Raw genomic sequence first — 24449 nt, forward strand, 5'->3', positions numbered from 1 at the left:
CTATTTATTTATTTGTCATGGCTTTTTTAACACTTCCTTCAGACTTTCACAGTCCCTTTACTCATATTGCTGGAAAACCTCTTTGTGGAGAAATGTCAACCATCACACTGATGGATGTCTCATCTTTATTCCTTCTAATCTGCTTTTGTCTAGGTGACTTCTGCTGTACTAGAGCTCCCATTGCTAGGCATTATACTTGGGAAAACTGCTTGCTTGTTGTTTTGCTTTGTTTTGTTTTGTTTTGTTTTTTAGAAAAAAGAAGTGGGGAAGAAGGAGGGGGGAAAGGGTTTGTGAGCCTATGGTGAACTTAATTAACATCACTGGAGGGACAGCAATAAAGTACTTAACAGGGCTATAGTAAAACCTTGCAAGACATGAACGAGTCAAAATATTATTGACGTATTCAATTATTTGCAGTTGTGGGGGTTTTGTTTTCTCTGACGACTCCTGAAAATAATAAAGCACTTAAAAGTTCCGCTTTCACTTGGCTGACCTAGCCCTCTTGCAGCAGCACAGTGTGTTACCCCGGGAGGGAGCTGAGCCGGAGCCAGTGCGGGGCGAGGAGCGCTGAGAAAGCAGTACACACAGTCCCTCTGGAGGGGAGCAGCTCACATTCATCTCTAGGGGCTCTTCCTGCCTGGCCTGTATTATTTATTTTACTATTATTAGCATTTCTGAGACACCAATCACTATGGTAACTCTGTGCCCGTAATAACTTTGCGTTTGTGTGATTCTCTTCACCAACAGTTTCTCTGTGCTTCGCAGTTACTGATTACTTTCACCCTGCACGAATGGCCCGTTGCACTCTCTAGGTTATTAAACCTGAGGGCTTTTTAGAGGTGGGAAGGCTGAGGTGCAGAGGGTTTAAGGGATGAGTTCTTGTGGGTCTCCTCACTCCTGGACCTGCCTCTCCAGAATAAATAAATCTGCATTTCAGCTTTTTTCCCTGGATTCCTAGAGGTGCACTGCGATAGGGACTTAAGCCATCAACCCCTTGTAGGCTTCATCTTTCTCTTTAAATTGTGCCTATCGCTTTTCTGCTGCTTGCTGAGCCTTTGAGACCCAGTGCTGGGAGCCAGGGAAGGCTTTGGCTGACTGATCTTGATGAAAATGTTTCTCACAGCTCTTCAAGAGTGCATTTTGCCCCAGCCTTGCATAGACTGACATAGTGAGCATCGTGACCCCACGGCAAATGTAAAGAAGGACTGTGGGAGGACCTCGGTGGTGGTGCAGCTCAGCTGTGCCCCCTGCCAGCCTCAGAGATGCAGCCAGGCCCGGCCCCGTGGCATTCAGCATCAGAGAGGTTTGCTGAGGGACCACAGTGATGATCCACACAAACCTGCTGGCAGGTTAGCTGGGAACACCTCGGAGGAGAAACCCCACGCACGGACAGATAGCAGGGCAGCAATCTCATCCTTGTGTTTTTGCTTCAGTTTTCAGCAGCAGCCGGGACTCTGTGGTTGCAGACACCCACTGGCACAATAGTGTCATTTTTAATCCTTTTAATATTTCTCTTTTTAAGAGCATCTTAGCTCGGGGGCCACATGGAGGCTGAATGGCAGGAGGCCTGTAAGCTCTGGGGTTGTGGTGGGGGGGAAAAGACACAGTCTGCAGCAGTGCCACGATGCACATCACAGGAAGAATTATAGTTGATTTTCACATATATCTATAACATCTGTGTGGCTAATAAAATTGATGGAGTTTGTCATAATCAGCCTGTACTCTCCAGTGAGAGAATTATGTCTGAGCATTTGGAAATCTCATGCACAGGCAGTTACTGAGGGAATGCTGTGAAGATTAAGTTTTTTCTGCGTGGCAACGGATACTCACGCTGAAATGTGGTGCTCGCTTCTGAGCTGCTGAATGGGTTCTCAGGAAGAGTATGTTGTTAAATGGGATGCAGGTATTTGCTAAAAACCCATACATTTGCGTGGGTGCTTGCTGTCACAAGTGTGTATTTACAGGCATGCAGTTGCACTGGGGTAGTAGGTTTCCAGTGCAACCAAAACTAATCCCAGAAATGCTGCATGGAACAGCCCAGCTCTCCAGAAGGGCAAAGTCCCTCCAGAACAATATAAAGGCACTGCTCTCATCTCCAACCAAACCCTCATCCTGGCTTTGTAGAAAATCACACAGTAACATTTTGTAAAAGGTTACTTAGTGTGCTACTTGACCTGTTTTGGTTTTGGTTTTTTTTGTTGTTGTTGTGATGAAGAGTTGGTAAAATCCACGTTCTGTTGCTGGATCAAATGTAATCAGGAAAAAAAAATGGGCAAATAATGCTGCGATGACAAATTCCGATCACATTCGTTTTATAAGCAGAGATAGTTGAAATTTCATATGTGATGGATTGAAAAACAGTACTCAAGAGGGATTCATACATTCTGTATTTATTTACTGCATTTTGTTGGCTATGGGCTTAAACAAAATTGGTTTTGCATCCAAAATGTAATCTGAATGCCTGTGAACACAAGAAGGCAGATGAACACAAGTCATTTGGGCATCCAATTCCTTTCCATGTGCACGTAAACACTTCTTGAAATATCAGAGTGGGCAACATTTAAGCAGTCTGTTAAAAATACCAACTCTGATTTTTCAAGATAATGACTTGATTTGCTATAAATCTGGAAAATGTGTATTTCTGACTGTGGCAGTTCTGTACCTTCTGCCTCTTCATCGCCTTGTCAGTGCTGTGGCTTAGAAAACCTCCTGGAGCAGAGTGTGATATTGCTCATTTGGGTTCGGAAGGAATCCAAACCAAATGAACCTCTTTTGTAACTCCCCTGTCTTTCTGGGATGGATATAGCTATTCCTGCCCCACCTTTTGAGAGAGTTTTGAGGTCTGACCCAAAACACATAAATTTCTGAGGATTTCAGCTCAAAATCACGTTGCTGTAAGAAGCAAGCACTGAACTACCATTTAAAAGTGAGTGTAAGTCTTTTATTGTTTTAGATCCAGTGATAATAAAGACAAAAATAATGCATTGGATTAATAATGTTCCTACCTTGAAATTTAATTTAAAATCTCTTGTAATGTAATCACATTTGGGTGTGCCATTACCCAGATGGAGAGAAATTTGTTTTGTTGAGAAATTGCTTTAGCATAAGAATGACTTGAGTTTATTAACAGGGAAAAAAAAACATGACTCCCCTCCCCAGCCACTCCCCATGCATTCCAAAAATAAGAAACTCATTTCAACATGGACATTACTGGTTAAAAAATAATTACACATAATGAAATGTCATATTTCACACATACTCCCTGCAACCCATGCTTCTTAGTCTTCCCCAAAACACTGCAGGGTGTAACCGGCTCTTTCTTCCTCCTCCATGAAAAGAATATTTCACAATGGAATTGTGCGATGACAAAAAATGGTGCTGGAAAAGCATCGCTACCCAGAGAGACATAAGGAATTGCCACAGGCCACTGCCTATAATCCCACACAATATTAAGTAGTCATTGCATCTCTTTCCAAGGCTTCATTCTTCTTTTGTGACCTACAGCCTCAATGAGAGTTTTTTACAGAAATAGAACGCCACGGAACAGCAAATTTGGGATCCCTGTCATTTGACAAAAAAAAAAATGTTTGGCTTAGAATGGTGTTTTCTTTTTAATGTATCTTTCAGCCGCTGCCATTAAAATTGTTAAACGGCGTTAGAAACGTGTTTTGTCAATCACCTTGGGGACAAGTATGAAATACTGGGCTGTTAAACACGTGCCACAAAAAATAAACTGCGCAGTGCGAGCGCTGCAGGAGGAACGTCCGCAGGGCTGGACTCGCGTCGGCTCACTTCAGCTCCTTGTGGATCCTTCCCGCTGCTGGAGCAGCTCTAATTGGTTGGGATTAGATAGTCCCAACTCGGGGAGATGCTCTCCATAAATATTTGTTTGCATTTAAAAGCAGATATCCTGCAAAGATTCTGGTGCTGACAGTTCCCCTCCAGGAGCGCTGGCGAAGTGTGGGTGCGGTGCCCAGATGAGCTCAATGTGTGCGGCCCGCGTTGTGCACCGAGGCCCCTTAATCAGCTAAGTTTTGGGTTATTTCTCCAAGTAGGCATTTGGTGGGACTGATCCTTATGTTATTAAATATATTTCATATGTTAAGAAACGTGTGCATCGTTCTGCATTCACCTGAATTGCACAAATTAATTTTGTGCCCAAGAACAAGAATATTTGGTGTACAGATTAATGCTATCTCATTTCTAACTATGTGTTTCTGAATATGGGCAATGCTGCATATCTCTGGGGGAGAGGTATTGTAGTTCTACAAGCTTAGGTTTGGAGGGATACAAGCATTTTATTTGTACAATATTCTTTTTAAAATAAATATATAGAGATAAGCCTGTGACGTTACTAAGAAAAGAGACTGGTAGAGATTATGATTATCATGACTGCACTAGCCTGGAATAATGGTGCTGAGTTAAAAGTTTCTGTGGGAAGATTTTTGCAGATTCCAGGGATTTTTGCAGATATCAAGAGGGAAATCAAAAATGTTTGTGGGTTTTTACTCCTTAAAGCCCCATCCTGAAATAAAATAGGTAGAAATGAAAGGAATAAAATAGGCGGGTAAGGAACTGATTGGAAATCCCAGGAACAAAATAAAGACAGGGAAGGAAATCTGACAAAAAATTTTAATTCTCCTTAAGTGAAGGAGTTATATGGGGGAAAAGAATGCTCATTTTAATACTGAAATTTTTAAAATCCTCTGAGCTTAATGCCCCAACCTACTCCTGTAATTAATGGTACTCAAGAGTAGCACCTATTAACCTTAGTAACACTTGGTTTAAAAAAATCTTTTGCACAATTGCAGTTTGTATTTTATTGCTGGATGTCTGGGAGAGGTTATACAGCCACCCATAACCCACTCCATCCTCAAATCCAGGCATGCTTTACATTCAGAGCTTTGAAAACCAGCTAAATTTACACCCAGCTTGCTCTGGAAATAAATCTGCTCATTTAGATGAGGTCTCATTTGAAATGAGCTTAGCCCAATAATTAATCATTTCATTCTCTTTATATATTTGTGGGTATTTGAAAGAAGTTTGATTAGTTACCAGTGATTACACTTCCCAACACCCTGCAAAGGAAATAATAAAATAAAACCCGTCAGGCTTTTGGAAGAATTGCTGGGGCTGAATTTGGGCTGAATTTAATAGCGACTTACTAACCGGCAATTATTTGTCTGCCTTTAACAGGAACTCCATAATGGAAGAGGTTATCATCCAGGAGTTATACCCAGCTTGTTTTTCAACCCTGCAAAGGGAAGATACCGTGCTGTGAACAAAGCAGTGATGGCTTGTGGGTCCTCCCTGGGCACGAGGAGAGCGATGGAGCTATTTTGGATGGCACATGCACAGGTACCCATCGACCCACAGGACACATCCTCCTCCTGCTCCGTCACTTGGGGATGTTCAGTAAAGGCAATCAAACAGGCAAGCTTCCATTCGCTGATCTGTTGTTTCTAAAGGCACTAAATTATTTTAAGGAGTCCTGAGATTCAGGTCTGAAGATATTTGTTTAATTCAAGGTTTTTTTTTTTCTTGTGAGGAGCTGCAGAAGGTAAAAGATTGTGTCGGTCTGAGTAGATGTTACACCTCTAATGCTGCCCATTGTCTCCTGTCTGTATTGTGGCCAAAGCGTATGGATGTCAGAGTTCAACATACCCATGCTGTTTAACCTGGTGTTATTATCACAGTGACCTTAACCAGCTAGGCAGTTCACAGAGCAGGCACTAAACAGAGCATGAGATGAATTTAATGGATTACTAGGGAGTATGTTATTGCAAGGAGAAGCACCTGTGGAGCAACATATTTACCTCAGTTCCACTGAATGAGCATGTTGAAAGTGAATTGGCACAGCCTTCTGCTTTATGAAAGGAAGTATTTTGTCATTCTTCATGCTTTCATTAAGAGGATTTAAGGCAGAGGATGCTGAAATGGTTCTGTGTTGGCACCAAAAAAAAAAAAATCACAGATTAATAGTGAAGCTTGAAAATAGTAAAGCATCTGATTTTTGCTTTTTCATCAACAAGCCTAATAAACCAGGATGAAACTATTAACATACAAATAGACAACATTCTGATTAAAACAGCAGCAGCCAGCCCAGCCTGAAAAAGACCTCTTCACGCAGAAAGCAATTATGATGGCAAGTGTTGTCCGATTCACTTCCTTCTGCAACAAACCTAGGAAATCAAAATCATAATTTTGCAGAAAACACTGGTGTTATTTAAAGACTAAGATGCTATTGATTTTTATGATCATGATTAGCATTTTAGAAGCCCCCAAATGTACTGCAAGGTTGTATTCCTTTGAATTTCTACTCCAGGCATATACTGTAAATAGGGGAAAGGAAGCCCTCAGGATCAAGTATTGTGGGAAACCTCTCCAGAGGAAGGGCAGGTATTACCCTAGATTATACTACTATAGTATACTTACCTTCCTTTCCTGCATCTCCCCTAAGATGATCTGTGGAAAGAATGTACTTCCTGACTAAACCATCATTTAACAATCTATCTCCTGATGACGGTAATCTAGTAAAAAGAAGCTTCCCGATTTTAAAGTCAAGCCGTGACAACTGAGCTGTTTCATCTTAGAATCTTAGAAATTTTGTTTTGTCATGAAATGAATCACTGGCACAGGAGGGTTTTCCCTCATGACAAAGCAAACCTGGTTTCCTGTTTACACGGGCTGAGCGTTCCACGCACAAACCATCGCGTGAAGCCCGTCCAGTTTTGTTTGCTCCTCTGAGCAGGGAGGCTTTTCAGTAGCATTCTGCTGCCTAATTCCAGTTTAGGCAGGTGGAGTATAAGTGGTACCAAGCCCTCCTTAATTTCCCTTTTCCCCCATTCAGAAAGGGTGTAAATATGTGCCCAAATCCCTCCTCATTCAGCAGAGTGCAGAAGCTCCTCTGTAATTTAAAGCATGTGTTTGGGGTTGGTTGTTTACTGAGGTGAACACATGGGTTTGCTGAGATTTATTTTTTTTTCCTTATCTCGAACCTCGATACACCCTGCTCATTTTGGAGAAAAGAGTCAAGATGCACTTTTCCAGGGGGAGGTAGGAGTGGCTATGGAATTATCTGAAGGAATCTACCTTCTCCTGAGAGACACAGTCCTCTTGGATGATTTAGAAAGTCTTAACATGATAACCCTGAAATGTTGATACTTTTTGGTATCTATCCTAATTTTGATATTTAGGCAAATATGCATTAAATGTGCCAGTGAGCTCATCATCCAGTTCCTTTTTCCTTTCATTAGGTTTATTTTGAATATTCCTTTTTAGTAGGAAATAAAACTGGCAGCTTCTCACTTGTTTGGGTGGTCCAAAACCTGATCATTATGTATTAGCAAAGAATTCAGGGTTGGAGGATGGTGGAAGATGATTTCTGCATCACACAGAGCTAAAAACCTAATTAGACAGCTAAAGTAGCCTCCAAATGTGCAGACGCTCTTTTACGCTCCAAAATAGTTGCATCAGCTATCAATCAAGTGGATAAATGATGCAGACAGGCAACAGAGGGTTTTCATTTCTGACTAATATTAATTGTGGGTGTAAAATGAAAGATATAATAAGTGATGAAGGTACCACTCAGTACTTGGATGAAACATTTTCTAAAGTTAACTCTAAATGGGACAATTGTATCAGCAAATAAAATTTCAGCTCGGCAGTGACCATTGTATGTTCTCGAAAAACTACATGGAAGTGCCCACTGATTATTGTTCTCCTTGATTTTGGTTTTCAAGCCCTGTATTCTGGCTTGCTGTTCATTAATTTGGAGTAATTGGGCTGGGAGAGCAGCATTCAGACCTCAGTTCAATATGCAAGGCAAAAATATTATGCAGTTATCCGATACAGAGTCACAGAGTTGCATCAAATGGAAACAAATGGTGCCAAATCAAGACCACATGTTTTTAAAGAGGATTATGAATTTAAGAGATATGCAGCTAAATGTCATCTATTTGCGAATAATTGAGGAATTTGAAAAAAAAAAAAAATCCTTTAGAAGATTTTAGTGAACATAGTAATTGTAAAAACACTGCCAGGATTTTTCTGAGGTCAGTCTCCAGAAGTCTGAAATTCAGACAGAAATTACTGTGTTTCTGGTAATCCTTTCTGAATTGGACTCCTGATTGCCCTTCACTGGGGTCTGATCATTTACCCATGGAAGACTGGACATCTGAACCAACGATTCCAAGCAGAGTTTTCAGATGTTTAAGGTGTTTATAAATCATATGAAAATGGATAATTCTTTATTTAAAATCTAAAAATCTCAGAGTTTCTTTCTGCTTGCTTTTTAAATTTTTTTTTCTTTTTAATAGTGCATTTAGGCACTTCACACCCTCTGTTTGCAGTGCCTTGACAAAAGATCTTTATATTTTCCCTATTTAGATACCGAACAGAGCTCTTCACCTCGTGTCTGTCACCGAGGTCTACATGTGGTTGCTAAGCCTCCACTATCACATGGAAGGGTGGAGACAGGGTAGCAGTTTTCTCTGGAAAAGAGACAGATGATCGTGCCAAGTCGCAGAGAAATATTGGCAGTGGCGTTTCTTGGGGCGAGATTGAGACACTCTTTGACAGGAGCCAACACCCATTCTGAGATGAAAAATGTTCATCCCACCACCTCACTCTGCAATCCCTTCTCCAGCAGACACTTCTCTGGGAAAACACCCACTGCTGTGTCTGAGGCCAGTGGAGGTCCTGTGACTTGCTCTGCAGTTCCTCAGTTGGCAGTACCCACCCTGCCCGTGCTCATCCTCTCTTTTCATTGCCTTTTTGCCTGCATAAAATACTATGAACAGCCAACTGGCTCCATTTAAACGTAAGAATACTAGTGAAACAGGTTTCCCCTGCTTGCTGTCTTGTTTCTAGAGACTTTGTGGTGGTACCTTGTCTCCTTTGTCTCAGTATCTGGTTGTCATTTTATATAGCCTGGCAGTTTGGGGTTTAGAGGGTCCCATCTGCAGGCAGCAGGACTCTCTAACAGAGCTCACATCTCCTCAGATTTGTGTGGGAGGATTGACAGGGAGCCCACTGTCAGTACGTGCCCTACTGGTTCAGGCAAAATGAACTCTGCTTGCACAAACAATGTAATTTTGGCTAAATTCAGGCCCAAAGGAATCACTATCTAGTGTTTTTCTCTCACGTGTGTGTTTTTAGACTATCTATAGTTTGGATACTGGCTTGCATGAGTCCTGTTCTCTGAATGGTTTGAGTTTTGGTGCTGGGAGAGGGTCACATAAACCTTTTTGTTCAGTTAACTCTGAATCACATCTGAATTTACAGCATTTCAGAGAGGTCTGCTAGAGGGACCTGAAGCATATAGCCAAGGTGAGGCAATTCCCAAATCATCTAAAATCTCATTGACAGATGCAACCAAATAAATAACCAATTTTAAAGCCTTTGCACAGAAGACACTAAAGATCTTTATGACTGAGTCATTAAAATACATTGTAAGAGTGCAAAAGGACGAGAAGGTACTTCAAAATAGACACTACAGGATTACCAACAATTTTTGGAAATTGAGGAGATAGCAGTATCTCCCGTTTGAATAACCAAGCAGTAAACAAGTGCTGTGAGCTTTGGAAAGCCTGCGGAGCACAGGGATGGGATCAGAAGGCAGAGGTAAGGGAAGGACACTTTGTGGGCTTTATTGTGTCCATAAGGCTCTGCATCCTATTTTCTACACTTAAGGAACACACCGTGTTGGTTTTCTGCAATAAGCAGGATATTGTTTAAGTCCTTTTCCAGCAAAGTATTATCAAGGTTTTTTTTGTTTTGTTTTGCTTTTAATTGGGAGCAGCAGCAAAGTTCAGAGCACCATATGAGGATGTTACAGTGACACAAAAGTACAAGATAAGGTGCTTCCTACCACAGGAAGGCTATTTTAACAGTTGGGTTTTACGATATTTACGAAGGAAGGAAAGTCAAAGGCAACAATATTTAATGTCATCATTATTGTCCTGATTTTCAGAGAAACATAGTGGGATGAGGAGCTCAATCACTTCAGCTTTGCAGAAGACTTCAACACAAGGTCAGGCAGTGTTTGAAAGACAATGAACCTCAAAATCTAGGCTTTTTTCCCCCTAATTTTTATATAAGGAAACTATGTTTTGTTCAAATATATGGATTGCAGATGGAAAACAAAAAGGGAAGGTAAATTCACAGGCCTCACCAACTTCCCTCATTAATGGTTCTCAGCAGAACATGCTGAGCTTTGTGACTTTTTATTTATCATTAAAACACAATTTTTGTTATTTGCTGAATGGTTAAAATTTCTTTTCCTGATAATTTGGGGAGGTAGCTGTTTATCATATAGAATGATAAACAAAAGCAGTGAAAGTCTTTTCAAATGGGTTAGTTTGCAGCCCTATAGAGCTGTGCTTCATGAGTTTATTTGCATCGTCAGGAGAATCTAAACTAATTTAATTCATGGTAGGGAGCATATGTTAATGACTTTGCTGGGTGGATAAAGGTACTGCACACCTCCCTTCTTACTCAGTGCTCCTGATCTACAAGCAGGCCAATAGATCAAAACCACATGCTATCTCATGGTAAGGACCCTCTGGAACTGAATTCACGATGGCTGTGTTCTTCTTAGATACTTTTATGCATCACAAAAACTAATAGTATGTTTGCTGCCCTGTCAAAGTGTCCAGAGATTGAATTAGGTGCAGGTTGGATGGATCCCTGAGCAACCTGATCTAGTGTGTGGCATCCCTGCCCATGGCAGGGGGTCTGGAATTAGATGATTTTTAAGGTCCCTTCCAATCCAAATCATCCTGTGATTCTGTGAGCTTGATTCTATGACAGCAGAACGAGGTGCTGCTGTCCAGTGGATGAGGAAGGGAGGCAGCTCTGTTGTCAACTGAACAGCATTTCTGCTTTCCCAGCTTCCTCCCTTGCAGGCTTGTTCTGATTTCAACTCTCTGGCCTTCACAGGCTTGAAAAACTGTATAAAAGAAGCAAAAGAAAAGGTATTTCAAGGAATGAAATTAAGAATTGTAAAGATCTTTGAATAACTAGTGTTTTCAAACTGGGTTAAAGCAGACTTAGAGTAATCTGACATGATGTAATCCCAATGAAGTTGCAGGAAAGCAGAAATTAAGTATTTATTTGGGGTATTACAGTGTCTAGTATAAGATATTGTTAAGTACTGTCAGTAACTCATTATATATTTATTTAAAAAAATAAGAACTTAAAAGAAAAAAGAAATTTGAGATTAGAATGTGGTTGCTGTACATGCATTATACATGCTTCTCCTTCTGTTTCGCTAATGGATCCTGACTGCCAGAACAGCGAAACGAACCATTGAAATTAGCGGAACTAAGACCCAGATCTATTAAAAATTTTCATTTGCCTCCAGTGTAGAATTTCAGACAGATCCCTGATTTCTGTGAAGCATTTCCAAAGTATCTCAGCTCCGCTGTAAAATGAGTTTTCTGTCAAAGGGAACGAGCGTGGTGGTAGAAGCCGTCGGATCTTCCGCTTCCTAATGGCCACGCTGCAGAGACACGAAAAACAAAGGATGAAGCATCTCTAGTGGCATATCATTAATGCTGGTGGCATATCATTAATGCTGGTGGCAAGCTGAGGAAAGAGACATCGACGGCAGAAGAGGCTGAGATGAATGAAGCAGGAGTCATCAGCATGGAAATGCCACCCTAATTATACCACGTTCTGAAAATAACTAAATCAAGGCGAATACGAAGCTGAAACTAAGAGGCACAAGCCACCCATTTAGGCTTCACCACCTCATCTCCTCAGGGGTATATTACAAGTCACTGCTGGAAAATAGTGCCTCATACCTTTCAGTCCTTGGTGATCTGCTGCTGCTGGAGGAGTTGCTAATCCCAAGATTTTCACATTCTGAGCTAAAATCAGAGGTGGAATATTGCTGCAGTTGGAAACTTATTTATGGGTCATCCAACAGACAAAAGATGCAATGGAATGTAAGGGCTACAGTAGATATCCTCTTAAGGAGAAAAATATTTGTGAAAATATCATTAAAATATACTGTGGATGTGTCAACAATTCGATCTTCAGTACAGAGCGCTTATCAGGAAACCCTCTGGTATTAAGTTATGTTTCATTTCTAATGCTGCCCAAGCATGCTCTGTTTTTTGCCAAAATAATGTAAGTCTGAGCCTTTGATGGGAATTTCCATACTTATGTGGTTTTAAGTCCTTCAATTTTTTTTTTTTTAATTTTTTTTTTTTTTTTTGGGTCTCTTTTGGTAATGGGAAGTTTTAGTGCCTGGAAAATCTGAGACGCTGAAGGAACTTAAAAAAATGTATATGCAGAAGAGGGTTTGGTTTTCTTCTGAATCCTGGTCAGACTCTGGAAAACAGAACCAAACCTCAGAACCAAAAATTCCCTCATGAGTTTTCAACATTTCTGCTAATGCCGAGTTCCAGTGTCTGGTTTACATTGGGAAACCTTGACTCCTGGCTCCAAAGGCTTCAATTAGTCAAAATGGTTGGCAGATGAAAAAAAATCATTAAGTTCCATCCAGTGTTTTGAACAATAAAAATAGACTCAAGACACAATGGCCTTACCTTGAACTTTGCAGGCCAGTGTCACATTATGATAAAGAGGGAGTCAGCTTTTAGAAGCTGGATTATCTACCAGCACACGGACAGAGTGTGAAGCTGGGCTGCAAGGGGGACAGGCACCAGGGCCTTGCAGGCTGAGCACATGATTATTAATGATTTTTAGCCCAGATCCAAGATGCAAAATCTGGCAATGAGAAATAGCTCGACGTGGATATTATGAGATTACCAAAACCTCACGACAGTAGTAATAACAATAATCATCTGTGATTTGAAAAGACGCTGAAATTCATGGAAATTTTAAAATCTTATTCTTAAAAATCTCTCTCCTAAATGCTTTGTCTTTCCTGAAGATAACAGAAAAGCAGATAGATAACACTTTTATCAAACAGGTTTTTTTCATTTTATGCTTAAATACTGACTTTGATGCCCAACTTTAAGAACTTGAATTTGAAAATACAATTGTGGACTAGAAACATAACCTGTTCCATAATTTGACATAAAAGCTATTTTTACTTCAACTATCCCATGAGATAGGTGGGACAAGGAATTATACCTGACATTACATACCTGATCATTCTGAAAAAATGAATATATTCACCAAAAAAAGCAGCAGCATCTAGGGTAAATTTTCAAATTGGAAAGTATGACTTACTACACAAATGATTTATTACAAAATAAGCTCTAGTGAAAATTTTATGTCCAAAGCAATGTTTTGGATAATAAATTACATCTTACAGACAATAAAAAGTGGACAGATTCTCCACCACTGTCAATGACAGCACCTGGCAGTACAGGGCACATGGGCTTGGAGATTAATGTCTAAGTTTAGAATGAAATTCCCAACTGGTGGGAATTACTAGGGCACAACAGAGGTTCTAGATTGTAATATTAATAAATTTTCCCAGAAAGTCTGAGAGCTCCACATATCCACACTTGTACATACACTTTTACATCCGCTCTTGGCTGTCACTCGGTGCTGGATGCAACTGGGTACTTAACATCTAAAGAGATGGAGAAATAAATTGCACAGCTCTCCATGCAAGTCTGATCAAGCTCAGAGAGGTGAGGTAAGTCTGCTTCCTATTGCTCACGTCCTTCCTTCTATTCCCTAAACCTCTACCAGGTACGATTGCCATCTCTTCCTCTCTCCCTTCTCCGAGGCTGCTCTGCCCCTAAGGGGCTGCTGTCCCCACTGCCACCCCGCGGTTCTCAGTGGCAGCAGGGCTTTGCTACGTGTTTGAGTGGCATTGTAGATCCAGGATGAGGACAGGACTTCATGGGGTGGCTCCTGACATGATATCACGGAGTGTTTCGGCAGGGCCGGTGTGGTTGGGCCATGTAAGTGGTGCCACAATGCCAGAATTTTAAAGAAGTGATGTTGACATGTTTGCCATTGCTCTGATGGTTTGGGCTCCTCTCAGTGTGCAGCAGATGGCCCTCACCTTTATCTTCTCGAACTGTCCTGTGTTTATTTGTGGTGGTAGTCCAGATAAACCGCTGATTCTATCCCAAATCGTACGGTATTTAGAGGGATAAAGAAGTTGAACTAAGCCTGGGAATCATTAGGTGGCTGCCTTGGAGCCAAACTTTTTGGACAGGGCTCAGTTTCACAACTGGCAGAAGGAGAATCTTTTTCTCCTTCAGCTGCTGAGACTGTCAGCAGCAAACTTGCAGAATTACCTCCCAGCTCTTGGGGGTTTGTGTGGTGGTGAAGTGGATGTCTTGTTTGGTGAACTCTAAAAACATCTTGTTGGTTTGTGTGTGTTAGGGGGTGTCTTTAAATTTGGAGCCTATTCTCTACTGTTTTATGGTATTGGATCTGACTGACAGTCTCTTTGGGATAATAGTGGTGGATCTTGGTATTTAATGTAGGATGTGGCCAGGGTGGAGGGTCTCAAAAGGCAGAATTCTTCCTTTGAATCATAGTACAAGTTCATTCTATCTGAACATCCAAGTGAACATTCAGAGCCCTGATTTCTCTAATCTCTCAAGGGCCAAGCTTCCTGGGTCCAGCCTGTCCCAAAGCACATGCTTCTGACTTGACACAGCTGTCCTAGAGGACAGGAAAAATCAATGTATACTGTAGTATTAAACCCAGGGAGGATTAGCAGAAGGGGCATGCTAATGAATTCCACGTGGATACGCTGCAGCAGCCCAGTGTTGCAAAGCACAGAAATAATTTGGTATAAAACCTGCCTGGTTTGCTTTCCAGCTCAGACTGATGGCCGAGCCTTCTGTTACTCAGAGCCAGGGCTATTTCCTGTGGTGCCGGTGGCATCACCAGGGTGGTGTGAGGTGTGGTACCCAGCCCAGCATGGGTAGAGCTGGTGCTGCACAGATCAGAGCAGGCAGCACATCTTGATGTCTGCTGAGACTCATGAGGTGAAGGCTTTGATGTAGGTCCAGGGCCTGGCCCTGTGATGCAAGTTGCACTGTGAAACCTGCTTTTCAGGGAGCACATCCGTAGCCATGGGATCTTCAGAAACAGAATCTTGTCCATCAGGAAGCCTGTAACAGTGATCAATCCTCAGGACTTCCTGAAGAGGAGTTCCTTGTCCTAGATTTGACACTTGTATCCTCCACCTCCGGGGAGGCCCAGGCCTGTCTCATGCTCTTACATGAGTAACCCAAGCAAAGGTTTTGCTTCCTTCTCAAATGCTCTTCAGTTCCAGCATCAGTGCTCCCATAGAAAATGCTAAACACCTTTCTGTGTGATGTTCTATAATTCAGTTTAGTTGTAATACCTCATAAAATACATTGCACTGAAAACCTCTATGTTTTCACAAGCAGAGCAGCTATGCCAGCTGGTTAAGAGAAACTGGTGTAATAATTTTTCTACTTTTTCACCTACTTTCCTTATACCTCACTATCCTCCCTTTTACTTCTTTTCACTAGCCTGGTTCTAGCTCTTCTCTTTGGCAGCACTACCAGTTTCTCTCCTGTGTCCACGTGCCTGTGCACACACACAGGCTCAGGCAGATGCTTGTAACCTGACTTCACAATTCACCTCCCTCCCTTGTTAATTGAAAGAAAAAGAGGGAAGGAGGAATGAAAGAAAACCCAAAAACGTGTTACACAGGGGAGTGAGGCAAAAATAGAAGTCCAAGGATATGGTGGTTGCAAGGAATGCCCAGAAATTTCCTTCCGGAGTCTCTTTTAATCATCTCTCGTACTTTGCTTCAATGCTCTTCTTTCAGCTGCTCAGGCCAGGTTGCTTGGTAGACTTTTACTGCCAAATGCTATTATAACCAAACTGCTCTGATCTTCAGCCAAATCTTAGGAAAGAAGTGGGTGTGCTGAAGCTTTGGTGAGGGAACTCTTTACCATTGCTGGAATGGCAGATGTGACTGCACAGATGAGAGGTGCTGGAGCAGGGCTGCAGTGCTACCACGGGGTCCGGTTTCAGCTGCTGCCATGCAGGAAAGAGCAGCCCTGAATGTCTAGAATATACAACTGTTTCAGCTGCAACCACCCAGATATTAGCACAAAAGACATCAGATAACATCAACAACATCCTTTAAGGTACTAGGTACCTGAGACAGCCATCTGGGTTTTGCTGACATGTCCCCGGGCTGTGCTGACTCAGGGCAGATCCCCAGCAGGAATAACTGAGGCTGCACTGAAACTCGTGCCCACGCCGTCCTGGAGAGGAATCATCAAGCAGGCAGAAAGGGCTTTTCTTGGACTGTCACGGCTGCATCTCCCTTCTTCAGGGCTCAGGGTGGGCTTCACAGCTGTGCCTGGCCAGCTCTGGGGAAGGGCAAATGTGTGGCTGGAACATGAGGAGAGACAGAGCTGGGAACACAGAGCCTTTACAAATTCATCCTCTATGGCAAGTTAAAGAAGGACTGAAACACCATACGCCACTTAAAGATCCTAATTTCTGCAAGACCTTGCTCTATACTAATTATTAAGAGGAATGTCTGACCAAAAGAACAAAAAATCCTCCAACGTGCTGTTCACAAATGCAATGAGCTCGTCGGTTGCCAGAGCTTGCACCGACTCCGTGCCATACATCTGTAATAAAAGTGTCTCTATTTGCTTAGCAGATGCGCTGGAGTCATGCAGAGTTCAAATTTACCATACCCATCAAGATGCAAATCCCAAATTTCGTTTAGCATTGTCCCGTTGGTAAGGATGTTACACGCAGGTCAGGATTCTATCTCCCCCCCAAGCCCTTTAAATGTGTTTATTCATTTTGTTTATTTTCATTTCCCAGTTTCCACATGTCGCTCAGTCAGATTTTCTGTTAGCAAGACTGAGAGACGAATAACATATGTTACCCCACAACTGACCTTGAAGGGGAACTGAAGAAACCATCTTCCCTAGGGCTGAGATTCAATTCAGACACGAGCTTGCTCCGTAGAGGTCTTTTCCTGAAAAGACACTGCCAACTGAGTCGTAAGCCCTGGAAACATTTCTGCCTGCATCGATAGCAAAGCGTGAAGTATGTACCAGGGGGATGTTGAGGATTTAGCCTTCTGTGCCATTCCTCCCTCGGCTCTCATAAGCAAAGCAAACAAATTCTTTGTGTCTTAGAAGAATCGGATAATTCAGCCAACTTGAGTCGTTTCCTCGCAGGCCTGGCTTTTCACCTGGGGGACGAGGTTTGCTGATCCTACCCAGGTTAAAATGACTGAAAATCAATGGGGTTTGACAGCTGTGGGAAAAAAAAATAAATAAGTGGATGTACAAACTGTTGAGCAACAAAGGCTCTTCAAGTGGATACAAAGTGAGGCACAAAAAGAAACTGTTGTCTGTGATCTTCCTTACAGGCTCTTCATTCGTGGCGGTCTGGCCAGTCCCAGCCCCGTCTGATGGGGTTGGTCTGACACTTCCATGGTGCTTTCCACTTCCTCACATGCTCTGCTCAGGAAGAAGACACAGGCAGACCTTTCACCTCTCACCTATCCTCGGGCGGCTGAGCCGGGAACGTCAAACAGAAGGAGGGTATGTCTGTGTTGCCTTAGCCTGATGTTGCAGTCGGGTTTGGTGACACCCAGTGCCCCACTGCTGAGCCTCCTTGGCCTTTGAAACAGAAAAAGAGGGGAGTCCTCATCCGTGGAGTCACCTCTTGAGGTCATCCTATGAGGGGGGAGCCTTGATGGCACTGTGAAATGAAGGTGGTGTGAGAGAGCCTGTGCCGAACTGGCAGTAATGCCAAGGCTGCTTGTTAGACCCACTCGCATTTCTCTCTTGGACGAGTTGGTGTAAGGTCTGGAAAAGGAAATCTAGGTTTAACTGGGAGTCAGTTAGCTTGTCATATGGCTCCCGCAGGCCAGCTGGCTGCTCAGAAGTTGCTGAATTTGGAGCCCTCCATGCTGGAGGCTCTACCTGTCACCCCCCGTAGACATCAGCTTTCCTGGTTCTGCCACCTGGCATCAACCTCAGGAGCTCAGATAATTCCCCTCCCCCCCCTTTTTTTTTCCAGTATCACTTCTTTCCTTAGGGAACGTGATCACTCTGTTTCCTACAGCAATTTGGAATTGAATTACATCTTTGAAATGTTTGGACAATGTTCTCAGGCATATGGTGTGATTTTTGGGGCTGTCCCGTGCAGGGCCAGGAGCTGGACTTGATGATCCTTGTGGGTCCGTTCCAAATCAGGATATTCTGAGATTTTGTGATTTGCCCTGAGGGGCTCAGGCAGTTTGGGAAGGGGCAGTCTGTGTGAGAAGGGATCAGAACCTTCCTTGTTAGCTTGTTGTCACCCTCCAATGAAATCCCAGATCAATGCTGAATTACAGCACAGAGGGGAGATAAATGTTACATTCAGCATGACTTGCCAGTTCTGACACACAGGAACACTAAACATGTACCTAGACAAAATCCTAAACTCATGCCAATTTCAATCCAAAAACCTGCCGCGCCAGTTATCACTTAGTAACAACTTCATATAATTTTCCCCAAGTAATTAAAATGTCTTTCCTGAGCCAAAAAAATGAAATTTTCTTTACAACAGGCAATTCTTATGTAAAAAACCACTTTTCTCTTTAGTTTCTGTCGGTTTAATGTAAATTTTTAGCTGTATTTGGAGAAATCCATTTTGGGAGTTATGACATTTCTTAGTGCTGTGGTTGAAGGGAAGGAGGGAAGTTAACTGTGCACTTAGATTTCAATGGTATCAGCTGAAGTGCTAGATTCAGGAAGTTTTTCCACAGGTTTATGGATACTACCTGTGGCCGACATGGGATACAGGCAAAGTGTCACTAGTGAAGCTTTCAGAAAATGTTTGTTAATGCCCATGGCAGCCCAGTAATGCCTCCTGTTCTGTTTTAAGAAGAGGTGAACAGGGTCATGTGCACATTTTCTTCATATTTTCATTCTATGGTCACTGATTTCGACTGCTTTCACTCTTTTCAGCTCACCCAGCAGCGCTCAGCAGCTCTTGGGAGACCTGGAGCTTTTGATGGCCATCACCTTCTGCCAGTCTGGTGATGAGATATCCTCCCCTTGTTCCTTCTCTCCTTCACCTCCTCCCCAGATAGCTACATTTCAGTTCAGGAGCCACTTTGGGAAATGTGGGTTCCTGTGATCTCTCGAATGTGCCAATGGGCTCACTGGCATTTTAGGTCAGGATTTCTGTCACCACCCTAAAAATGGCCTTACTGGCAAAGGAACAAAGCTCAGAAAATAACATTTTAAACCTGTCAAGTCTGATTTACAGAAAGCTTCCATGATCTAGAAAAGCAACAAGCAATGATTACGTTCTGCTCCACCCTAATTTTAATTATAAAAAATGCTAGTATAGTTTTCCAGTTGCCATCCCTGTAAAGGAAATAAGTAGAGTCGGAGTAAATCTTCCAAATAAACATCTTTCTCAGACATAAACATGATAAATCTTTTCTTTTGAGAAAGATATAAAGAATGGTTAACTTAAAATATGCATATAATAACATATTACCCACGGCTTCTCATGTTTAAAAAGATTCCATATGCTGGGAAAACCCATAAAATAAAACCCAAGAAATGCTGCATCCTCTTTCTATTAATTTGAAACAGTCACTTAATGGGAAAAAGGAAAAGAAAGAAAAAATAAAGAAAACTGGTGGAACAGAATTATTTTATTTTTTCTTAGAAAATCCCAAACAAATCAGTAACTCCAGCATTCCAATCTCTTCATCCTGTTTTTAGTGGTGTATTAATATGTGAACTCAATACTTCTGTTGAAAAATAGCTTTGGGTAAGGAAAAATGGTAGCAAATTCCAGGGTGGCCTTACTAGCATTTTTGATTGAAAAAACTTGGAAAAATGTTGTTGTTTTAGGATGATGAGAAGTGCTGCCATCTCTTGTGGTTTATCCAGGATTGTCCCGAGTTTGACTGTTGTCTCTGGTTTGGTTTAAAACCTAAAAAGGGGCCAGTAACTGTAGCTCACTCTCTCCCACTAAATTCCCTATTTTTGCCCCATATTTAATGAGTAATTGATTTTAAAATAGTCTCACTGTAGAAACTTTCTGTTAAAGTAGCATGGATAAAACAGTCTGCTTTTCTTAATTAATTTTTTTTTTTTAAGAGGAATTTATCGCCCTAGAAAGGTTTGTTCCATATGACTCTGGGCTGCAGAACTGGGATGGTGGGAGATGGTGAATAGACTGGGAATCAGAGGACTTGGGCTCTGGGCTGATTTAGCCCTTAACTTGGTTTATGACTTGGAGAAAATCATTTGTGTTTCACTTGATTTTATTTGTGACTCCCCTTATTTTGTCACTTGGTATATAGATGCTGGTTGCTCCCTGGCAGGAGCTTCCAAAACTTTTCCTCCAAGGAACAGAGCAGAGTCCAAGACTTTCAAGACCTTTCCAGACGTTGACATGGAGATGATGACTGTCCTGTTTCATATCACAGCCCAATGGTCAGGGCCCTTCCTCGCAGACCAGCTTTTCAACTGTCCTCCTTCAGTTTGGGCTTATTTCCAGCTCTCACACAACACTGTCCTGTGAACCTCTTGATAGTGATCAACTGGGGATGCCCCATTCCTGGAAGTGTTTCAAGGCCAGACTGGATGGGGCCCTGAGCGTGCTGGTCCAGTGAAAGGTGTCCCTGCCCATGGTGGGGAGGTCAGAACTAGATGATCTTCAAGGTTCCTTCCAACCCAAACAATTCTACGGTTCTGTGCTATTTGAGCTTTTGGCTTTGCAAGGGCTTGAGGCTCCCACCCAGCTGCAAATTCAGAACTCCTCATGCCCCAGAGAGGCCGTGAGCATGAGCAAAGCTGGGGACACGCCAGGCAGGGAAGCTGGAGCTCTGCCCTAGGAGGAGAAGCAGCAGCACGCACACCCTGTGCTCAGCACCTGCAATTAAGTGAGAGGCGGGGAGGGGGTGTTTAAGCAGTCCCATGGCAGCCTGACAGGTGCTTTCCCAACTTGGGCACCCCAACACTCTCTCTGTGCCCCCTGATGGGGATCCCCCCAGACCACGGTGTAGAGGGTTAAAGAGGGCTGAGCCAGAGCTCCAGCTGCGTGCACCGGCTGTGTGGGGAGCTGGGCTGGGCCAGCTGTGAGTTCAGCTCTTCCCCCACAGTCAGCTAGAAAAGGGCTGTGTCTCCTGCACTGGGATTAGTGCTTGGGGGGAGGTAGGTCTTTATGGTAGGAAAGGAGGTGGAAAAAAATTGCGTTTGACTGATTCCTCACTTGTGCGGTGTCTGGGGAGGGTCTGGGCTGTGCAAAGGCTGTCCTGAGAGGGGCTCTCTTGGCAGCAGGGTTAAGAGAAGCCTGACCCACTGACTCCTTCACTTAGCATCTAGGCTGGGGAGATGCTTGCTTAGCCCAAAAGCTTGGGTGAGGCAGTCAGCTGGAGTTCAAGATCCAGGGACTTAATGTCCCATGACTGAATGTAGCTTGTTTGACCTGTAGTGCAGATCTTGAGAGTGGGGAGCAGAAGTATTTTTATGGTATGTGCTGAGCCTGCTCTCCCTGACTCAAACACCTCCTGGAAAATGAATAATTGAACGTACATGTGACTATGTATAGCCCCTTCTTCAAACAGAACCTGAAAAGGGGAAAGAATATCTTCCAACTTCATAGGCTTTTCCTCCTGCTAACTGCACAGGACTGGCCATAAAATCTATAGGGACACAGCTCTATAGCAGGGAGTAGGATTTTCAGCCCACGCATCTGAGCAGTGGCCTTCCATTCTGAATTCTTTAAGCTAAGCAGTGTGGTGGATTTCTGCCTTCAAACTGAGCTGGAGTAGAAGGAAAAAACAAATTAATTCTGATTTTATTATTATTTTTTTTTAATTTTATTTGCCAAGCCACACTGCTCCCTGCTAAAATCAAGAGATGTTACTGTTGGCACAGCAGGTTTAAACTCACTACTGGGTTTTGCATGTTTTAATAAAAGAAGAAACTGATTAAATGAGATTGTCTATTAGTTGCATTAGATCAGCAGTTTCTCCTTTGTAGTGATGCAACAGATTGTTTGCCGAATAATACAGTAAGAATAGACTCAGCATGCAAACCCTGTAAACTGTCTGAAGAAAAAGCTGTGTCCTTTTTTTCCCCAACTGTTTCCCCGCCAGTAGCTGCTTCTAATATTCCTGTATCTAGTGCAAGCCCGGTGCCGTCTATAATACACATCTACTATCTTTCAAGAGCTGTAATAGTTTGTTAGGAGAGAGGGATGTTGAGGAAAGCAGAGTGGGCACAATATAGGAGGGCTGGTCGTGTGAGGAACTCCCTGGGCTGCATTTTGGGGCAACTCGTTTCAGTTCCTGGCTCTGCTGCATCCTCCTCCTGTGACCTTGGGAAAGTTTCTTTCTAATCTGCTGTTGTAATAAGAGGCACCATTTTGTCTCATGTAGTAGGTACTAAGGTGGTAAAGCAAGAAACAATTCTATAAAGACTTGTGTGATGCCCAGAACACTGGCAAAGCAAAATCCAGATTAATTCTGTCCTTCTAGTTCTTGACAATTTTTGTTGAATGCTGAATTTTAGTAGATGCTGATTTTTAGCCTGCTCACTAGCGGGCAAAGGAATGAAAGGGGAGGATCTCCCAGACCAAGCATTTTGTTTTCAATATAAATACATGTCGCATAATATTATGGACAAATAAAGGGTTCTTACCACTCATAAGGTGTTATGGTAATCCTTCATGGAGTCCTTTTAATGAATAAACCAGGGATGCTTCAGAAGTCGTTTATTAAGGGTTAATGATGTATCTTCTCTCTTTGGCATCATTCCCAGCCTAAATCAAGCCTGCTTCATCTCATATGGATATGAAAGACAAACTGTACAGATTGAAAACATCTGTATACTGAGTGAATGAACCACATGGCAGCAGTGTCATGCAGAGATTTACTTAAAACTGTCCCCTTTTGTTTGACTTTAGAGGAACAGCACAAATAAATACAGTAGGTTCTGTTTAAACAAAGAGGACTCTGATCAATAGAGGTTTGTATAGCTTACGACCTTCAACTATAAACAAAAAATTGGGGTAAACCCCACATGTCTCAGGTCAATTGCCATCTTATTTACTTTATTACGCCACTAATGTTCTAATCTGTCTTGCATATAAAATGCTTTTTGCAAGCCATCTTGCTCTGCTTCTCCATTTTCACCAGAGATAAAAGGGAAGGATGTGTTTGATCCAGAGCAACCTGTGAGTGTGGGTATGAGTGTGCTGTGAATTCAGAGTATCGGTGTAAGCACCGAACGCAGACAAACCAGTTTGGGCAAATTTCAAATTCTGGCAAATTTTGGCTGAGGTTTCTGATAGCTTTGGGTGCTTTTTGAGGGGGTTCAGGCATCCACAAAGGAAAGCAGAATGGTTTGTGGCTCACCATAGCCAGACCTGGGCACAAGATACAGGACAGAGACAGTGCTCTATAGAAAGTGTTTGCTCTGTTCTGGCTGTGAGCAGAGGTTATCCCTTGAAAACACTTGTGAGTATCTGCTTGGGACCCTAGCTGTGAGTCTTTATTATTATTATTTTTGTTACTGTCTCCCAGCAAGATTAAGTAATTCCAAATACTGAGGGGATGACACTCCTGCATGTGTTCTGCCTTCGTATCTCCAAATAGCTAACTTGAACTGTAATTACTTTTTTTTTCTGGCACATTTTCTCATTTTCTAGAGGGGAGAGACTATTATCTTAATCTTTTTCTGTCCATTTTTTATCTTCCCTGGCTAACTTTTAATCCTTTTGGTCAATTTTAACAGAAGACAAAAAAAAAGAGGAAAATGTGCCTATATTGGTTTATGAAAATAAGAAAAGAGAAGGAGAAGGGAAATACCCCAAGCACAGCTTCCCATATGGATGAATCTACAGCAGAAGCCTTCATGAGACAGCAGAGGAGCCAGTGAAGACACAAAAAGCCAGGAGAACCCAGATTTATTAGCCTTGCTGCTCAGTTATTCAGATGTTTTTCTTTGCTGAGAACATTCCTGTTCCCATTGACTCCAACATTTTCAGCTTCAGTGTTATCTGCACTAATCTAGGAAATACTTCACTGCTGCTTCAACTGCTTTTTCTTGTGGAATTCGAATACTTCGGGGGGCAATGAAGGGGTAAGTCCCACTGGGCACGTGCCTTCCCTCAGAGCTTCAGTAGATCTGGAGAGATATTTCTGGATGTTGTTTGGTTTTGAATTTATGTAATTTTTTTTATTTTTTTTTTGGTTAAAATGAAAAGATCAACCACACTGCTTGCCTATCTACATTCTCATTCTACTAGCCAGGTGACTTCTAATCCACGAAGCAGCATCTCAGCCACCTACCTCACTGCAGGAAAATCTTACAGGCCTTCAGGTTTTGCAACTGAACAGTTGTGTGTGCTTGTCTTGCTTCCAGCATTTCCTCACAGTCCCCACTTAGGCCCAGAAACTAGAGCTGCAAGTTCTAGTCTCAGCAGTAACGTCTCCCCCATCATTAAATAATTGAGTTAGTCCTGCAATC

The sequence above is a fragment of the Empidonax traillii genome, unplaced genomic scaffold (assembly GCF_003031625.1).
Source record: "Empidonax traillii isolate 1590-97213 ecotype Southwest subspecies unplaced genomic scaffold, ASM303162v1 scaffold413:size1348891, whole genome shotgun sequence".
In the NCBI taxonomy this organism is placed as follows: domain Eukaryota; kingdom Metazoa; phylum Chordata; class Aves; order Passeriformes; family Tyrannidae; genus Empidonax; species Empidonax traillii.